Source organism: Diaphorina citri, unplaced genomic scaffold, assembly GCF_000475195.1.
Source record: "Diaphorina citri unplaced genomic scaffold, Diaci psyllid genome assembly version 1.1 scaffold3031, whole genome shotgun sequence".
Classification (NCBI taxonomy): domain Eukaryota; kingdom Metazoa; phylum Arthropoda; class Insecta; order Hemiptera; family Psyllidae; genus Diaphorina; species Diaphorina citri.
Window position 1 is genome coordinate 19022 of NW_007380443.1, and position 6806 is coordinate 25827.

General features: G+C 37.0%; 1 pseudogene; it reads right to left on the minus strand.

Annotated features, from left to right (window-relative positions):
• Positions 1–1206: 1206 nt before the first annotated feature.
• LOC103519913 lies at positions 1207–6642 on the minus strand (annotated as a pseudogene).
• Positions 6643–6806: the final 164 nt, after the last annotated feature.

A 6806-nucleotide genomic window follows, 5' to 3' on the forward strand; every position in this document is an offset into this window, starting at 1 on the left:
CAAATAAGATTGGGAAAAGGTGCAGAAGAAGATAGTATTTTATAGAGGCAACTATAACTGCTAAGGTCTGATCGTTCTTAAAGCAAAGAGAAAAGAGAGACAGGATAGGAGAAAGCCAACCGTTCCGAGGACGAGAATAAGGTTCGTTCTCGGAGCGGTTGGCTTTCCCCTATTCTGCCTAACTCTCTTCGCTTTCGAAGAGAGAGAGAGAAACAATCCGTAATTTATTGATGAGCTGCCCAGCGTCTGGGTTGCCATATGACACAGCATACAACTCAAACAGACAAGTTACATTAAAATTAAATTGAAAAGATTAAATTTTTTAAAAAAACATGGGTAAATTGATGTAGGTTGAGATTGTATCATCATTGCGGTGAGCTGTAGAGATGGCGATGGATTCCCTCTATCAAACCTCTTTTAGAAAAAAAAAAGTTTGAATTTTCAAAGAGGGAACTGTAACTGCTAAGTTAAATAGAAAAGATTAAATTTTTTTAAAAAACATGGGTAAATTGATGTAGGTGGTTGAGATTGTATCATCATTGCGGTGAGATGTAGAGATGGCGATGGATTCCCTCTATCAAACCTCTTTTAGAAAAAAAAAAGTTTGAATTTTCAAAGAGGGAACTGTAACTGCTAAGGTCTTATGGTCCCGAAATCGAAGAGAGAAGGAAGACAGGATAGGAGAAAGCCAGCCGTTAAGGTTCCGTCTCGGAACGGCTGGTTTTCTCCTAGTCTGTCTTCCTCTCTTCGCTTTCGGGACAATAAGACCTCAGTAGTTAGAGCTTCCTCTATGAGTCTATGATCAGCTAACTCCACACACAAAAAGCCCAAACTGAGGCTTAGGTGTAGGGGCTGGCCAGCCCCAAAGGACGGGTTAAGCTTCTACGAATCTGCGAATCATGAGTCTATGATCTTCTTTTACTCTACCTTTTTCCAATCCTATATTTTGTGGTCGGCGTTTCCATCTCTTATCCTACTCCTCCATTTCCGTCTAACCAATTTCTTTTATGATACGTCCTCAAAGATAAAATAATATTAAATGGTTACTATTACTTACCTGTACAGGTCTGCCCGTACTAGTAGGACTTATTGCTTGCATTACCGTCACCCCTCCACCTCCTCCAGCCTCACTGGTTGATATATCCATTATGAGATCACCTAGAAATCTTTAGAGATCACCTCACTAGAACTCTTTAGAGAACGAGATCACCTCACTAATAAGAGTCTTTGTACAATAGAGAATGCTTTGTGCAGACTAGGAGCTCCACTAGGGGGGAAAGCTCCCGGACTTATGTTCGCTTTGAGGAAACACTGAAACAGACGGGAAAATTGTGGTAATTAGCACTGGGTAGGTGATGAAAGTCGGGATTTGCAAAGCTACCGGACTTATGTTCGCTTTGAGGAACAACTGAAACAGACGGAAAAATTGTGGTAATTAGTAATTAGCACTGGGTAGGTGATGAAAGTCGGGATTTGCCCCGCCGATTTGGAGCCCGTTCTCACTTGCCGTTCGGGAAAAAATCGTGTCGTGTGTAGTGGGAACACATTTTAAATTACATTGCCTACAAGGGCATTTGGTGTCGTTCGGGAAAAAAATCGTGTCGTGTGTATAGTGGGAACACTCTCATTTAATTTAAATTACATTGCCTCCAGGACTTTCGGAAAAAATCGGATGAAGCTCACGACAAGTGGAATCAGGCTCTCAAGGTGGGGACACACAACGTCAGACGAGACTTGGAAAAAAAAAAGAAGCGAACCGACACACATCGCCCTGTATAAACATTGTAACTACATGCAACCCACCCTGTAAGAAAGATTTTTTTATTTCCAAAAGGGATGATGTGATTTTATCCTTTGTCCCCGTGAATCGTAATGGTTTACAAGAGAAGATCGTAATGCTTATACCTACGTAGGTAGAATCAAAGGTTTATAGGTAGGTGCATATATGTATGTGATAATAAAGGGGCATCCCCCACTCAAAATATAAGCCATGTGCTTAAATACCTACAGTATCATATATGTACCTTTACAAATATTCCCGTTACTTGCGTACCTACCTATGCATTTTATTTTATTTTTTAAGCAAGAGTGAATTAAGCATACAGGATGGTTGAGTTGGCCCGTTTAAAATTTCTAGGTAGTTAATAATGAGTAAAAATATTGATAGGCTAATAATCTAAAATTAGTTTTGATGAAGCAATAAGTGTATATGTAGGTATAGCTATAGGTAGATATTCGCAAGAAGAATTAATAACACAATAGATACATAAAACGATCTTTTCCTGAGAACACCCAAGTCGATTACAAGCGAGCAGGAAAAACATTAGACAGATTTCGCAACGTATTTTTTTTGGGGATCGGGACGATGCTCGACGAGTTTTGGTTTCTGCGCATGACACACATTATGGGGATTTGAACACGGGGATCGGAGCAAACTGGGAGGTTGAAATATACCAGTGAGGGTACTTCTAGGTTCCATCAAGGCCAGGGTATAGCAGCTTGGGCAGGGGCAAAAATAATAATCAAAAATCAAAATCAAATCATGGTATCTTTGTGGTAAAGCAGAGAGCTTTCTCATTTACTCAATCATCATATTTATTATCGCTCGTCTCTTCGACTTGTAACGCCGCCACTGGTCGCTACTCGATTAAAGTAGCTACTCAATTGTCCTCACGAGGCTGAGTGCATCCCGAACTCCAAGCACAGAGCCGGAAAAAACCTCGGCACCGCCGGGAATCGAACCCGGACCTCCTGCGTGCAAGCCTAGTGTGATACCCACTCGGGCACGGAGGTTGCTGTCAAGACATGGATTTATATGGAGGGTATTTGTGCGCAGCTTGCTATTTAATTGTATAAGGGGGAATGGTGCGCACCCGCGCACTATTGCCCAGCTGAAAAGCGCACTATTAACCGAACAGCAATATTATTATGTTTTTAATTTTTAAAAATAGTTTTAGTTATTTTAAAAATATGACACTTGGATAGAAAAATTTACTAGATTTAAAGCTTTAATTTAACACTAAGAACAAAAAAATATATAAAGAAATGTTAACTTACTGTCTTATTTTCTGACTCCTTAAAATAATATGAAAATCGCCGGGCAGCAACAAGTGAACTTCACAGAAAAATCAAAATAAACAGAAGCACGTTGTTGATGAATTTTAGTTTCCGCAACGTATCCGAGAGCGCAGCACTTTTCGGAGTATCTCTAGCTCTTATCAGTTTGCTAGTATAATGGTGCGCACCATTACCCGCTGCGCACCATTACCCTGCTCTCCCCTACATGATAAAACTTAATGGTAATTTAAACCATTAGATTCTGTGAGCATTATCATAATTGCTTCCCTAGAACATTAAAAATACTGTTACAGTGTTTGAACTAAAGTAACTGTTTTACAGCGTTGAAACTTTGAATTTCTTTGTTAAAATCAACATAAAATGAAAATAGACATAAAATTTCTTTGTTAATTTGTTATTAGACATAACATCATCAACCAGCCTTACCCATTCATTGAAGTAAAGATGACGAAAGAGCTCTTTTACATTGAGATGAGGTACACATAACCTTTCTTAATAAAATAACCCATACTGAGATATATGTATCTATAGTAGATACTAGATACTTACCTACTTACATACCCACGAGAAAATACCTACCTATTCAATTATTAAGTAAATATACTTACCTATAATGTAAACATGGATGATGTACCTATCAGTAAGGAGCTATGTAGGTAAATTAGATATGGATGAACTATTAATAAATGGTAACTATGTAAGTAAGTAAATGAGGTATACATAGCTTACATACATTACTACATTGAATGAGTAGGTAGGTGCCTCTAATACTCTAATACATTTCCACGTTTAAAATCATTTCTAAATTACTTGTTCGAGTATCCTTTGATTTCTTTTTTGGCTATGATACTTACCTCGTTCTCATTCTCTTCCTCCTCCTCCTCCTCCTTCTCTTTCCTCTTTCTGTGCATCTTCTTGCTCTTCCTCTCCTGCTACACACACATCCCCTATACTTTTCCGGGCAGCAATATTTCTCAAGTGTATAATGTTACAAGAAGTAGTGTGAGCATGTGAATAGTTGATCCCATGTGATTTTTCACGCGGAATCGAATGGTGCTACTTTTAGCACTCTCTGACTTACATTTGAGAAGTTGCGGGTTCGATACTCCCCTGTGTCAACAAATTTCCCTTTTATTACATTTTTTTTATTTTCTATTTCTTTTCAAATACCTACGTATTCTGCAAATGTAATAGAAAGTCGTGTGATGTTCACACCAGATTTTTTTTTTTTTTCATCTCGGATCACGCTAGGTAGTAGGTATATTCAGGTAGGTACCTATGGTATAGCGGCTTGGCTTTATAATAATAGGTATTACCTACTCGGGTCTCATCTTGCATAGTTTCATCATTTACCTCCTATTTATAGCTGTTTATTGTGATTACATCTTTGCATAATTAACTCTAACGAACTGGTTTACAATCCCATGCTCACTTTATACAAATTTCATGTTTATTTTTAGAGGTTTTTCTTGGTTCAAAGCTTGATTTCTAAGGCGTTCTCTACCACCTAACCCTCAAAATTGCAACAAAAGAGCTCTTTATTTAGGTACCTAATAGTGGGGGAGATTTGATAAGTAGGTAGGTATGTGTATTAGCTAAAATAATAATAATAATAATAATAAAAATAATCTCCTAAGGCGTTCTCTACCACCTGACCCTCAAAATTGCAACAAAAAAAAGCTCTATAGGTACCTAATAGTGGGGGAGATTTGATAAGTAGGTAGGTATGTGTATTAGCTAAAATAATAATAATAATAATAATAATTTCATTTAAAATAATCTACATTAATATTAAAATTTGGCTAAAAGAAAGGGAAATTTTATCCCAAAATATATCTAATAATTTAATAATCAAGTGAGATAATGTACCTTAAAGCCTTACAGCTTACAGGCTAACAGAAGTGTTTGGAAATTTTCTTTGAAAAATTATGCTAAGGCAAATAGATAAGTAGGTAAGTGTAGGTACCTATCCTATATTAATTCTTTGAAAGAGTATTAGGTAAATAGGTAGGTATAATATGTAGGTGGTACAATAGGTACATATATGTTATTTATTATTAAATGATAAATCTCTTGTACTTAGAGAGTAGGATTCTGACATTTAGAGTCAACTTGTTAGCTAATCCTAAGTGACAAAAAAATTATCCCTCAACCAAACAGGAGACAGGGGGAGTGCCAAACAAGCAAAATATAAAAATCTGCCTAACCTATCATAGAGAAAAATGTAGGTATGCATACTAATGCAGATCAACCAATTAAAATCAAAACTCAACCTAACCAATAATATTAGTCCCTACAAACATCATCGAAAATTCACAAACCCTACAAAACAAGAGAGGACCAAGGCATTCTCACTATTCTCAGTACAGACTACAGAATATTAAACGGCATCCATCTTTGTTCAAACAAATTCAAGAGAATTCTTCATATTTGTGAGTGAGATTTTAATTTTTTTGAAAAATAAAATGAGTAAAAAAGAGAAAAAAAGTAATTCGTCTGACTATTCTCAAATGAGGATGACAGACACGTTTGCCTCTCATGTACGAAATTATAAAATAGTTCAATCGAATCATGAATTTAGTGTGGTAAAGCAGAGAGATTCTTCTCAACTTTTGTAGGTATCACAGCATTACTAAGTGCTTTCTTTACTATTAAATCTCATCTACTCATATCACCTATCTTTTTACACTGGTAATGCTGGCACTGGTCGTTGTCCTCACTAGACTGAGTGCAACCCCAAAAACTTCTAGCACAGAGCCAAAAAAACTTCGAACCCGCTGAGAATTGAACCCAAAAACTCAGGTCGGAAAAAAAAAAAAAATGGCCTGTTCTAACAACGATCTCTGCTATTCCATTTTTCACTCCACTCTGAGAAATAAAAAAAGTCAAACTGTTTTTAATAATTGATTTCTTTCCTTTTCTTGGATACTGTTCCTTCAGAGTGGAATTTTTGTCAACTCTGGGAATCGCACCTGGAACCATTTCCATGGCAAGCAAGCACTTTACAACTAAACTAACTATGCCACTATTACATGCTCCTTTGCCCAGGCATTTTGACTTACTTATATCCTTGAATCCCTAGGGGAAACATGGGACCACAACAAAAGATTGCTCCTTGACTTTTTGGCTAAGATCAAAAAGTAGGCTGTTTTTGAGCCTATTCTTTGTAGAATAGGGTCCTAGTGTTCTTGAATCCCTAGGGGGAACATGGGGGCCGCAACAAAAGATTGCTCCTTGACTTTTTGGCTAAGATCAAAAAGTAGGCTGTTTTTGAGCCTATTCTTTGTAGAATAGGGTCCTAGTGTTTCATACCTGATGATATCCATTGGGGAACTCATAATGTGAGGGAGGTAGATTAAGTATGGATTTCTCATCAAAAGGAGTCTCGGACACTTGCAGTACAGACTGTTGGAAATCTTGCACAACTTTCTTCACCGAGTAGTTGTGCCATGACTGAGTTACCTCTGGGAGATTCTTCTTACGAGTCCACTTGGGTGGTTCTTTGTCTTTAATAGCCTCCTTAGCACCGACCATGTATGGTGGAATAATGTCAATGTTGTTTTCCTGAAGAAGAAAGAAGAAATTATGTGAAATGGAACATGAAAATGGCAAAACTTTAGCTCTACAACAGTAATTGATCAAATGAAGTGATTAAAGTGATTTTTAACTTTACAATTTTGCCCTTCAACTTTTTTTTTTTTTTTTTTTTTAAGAAATAATTTATTTTG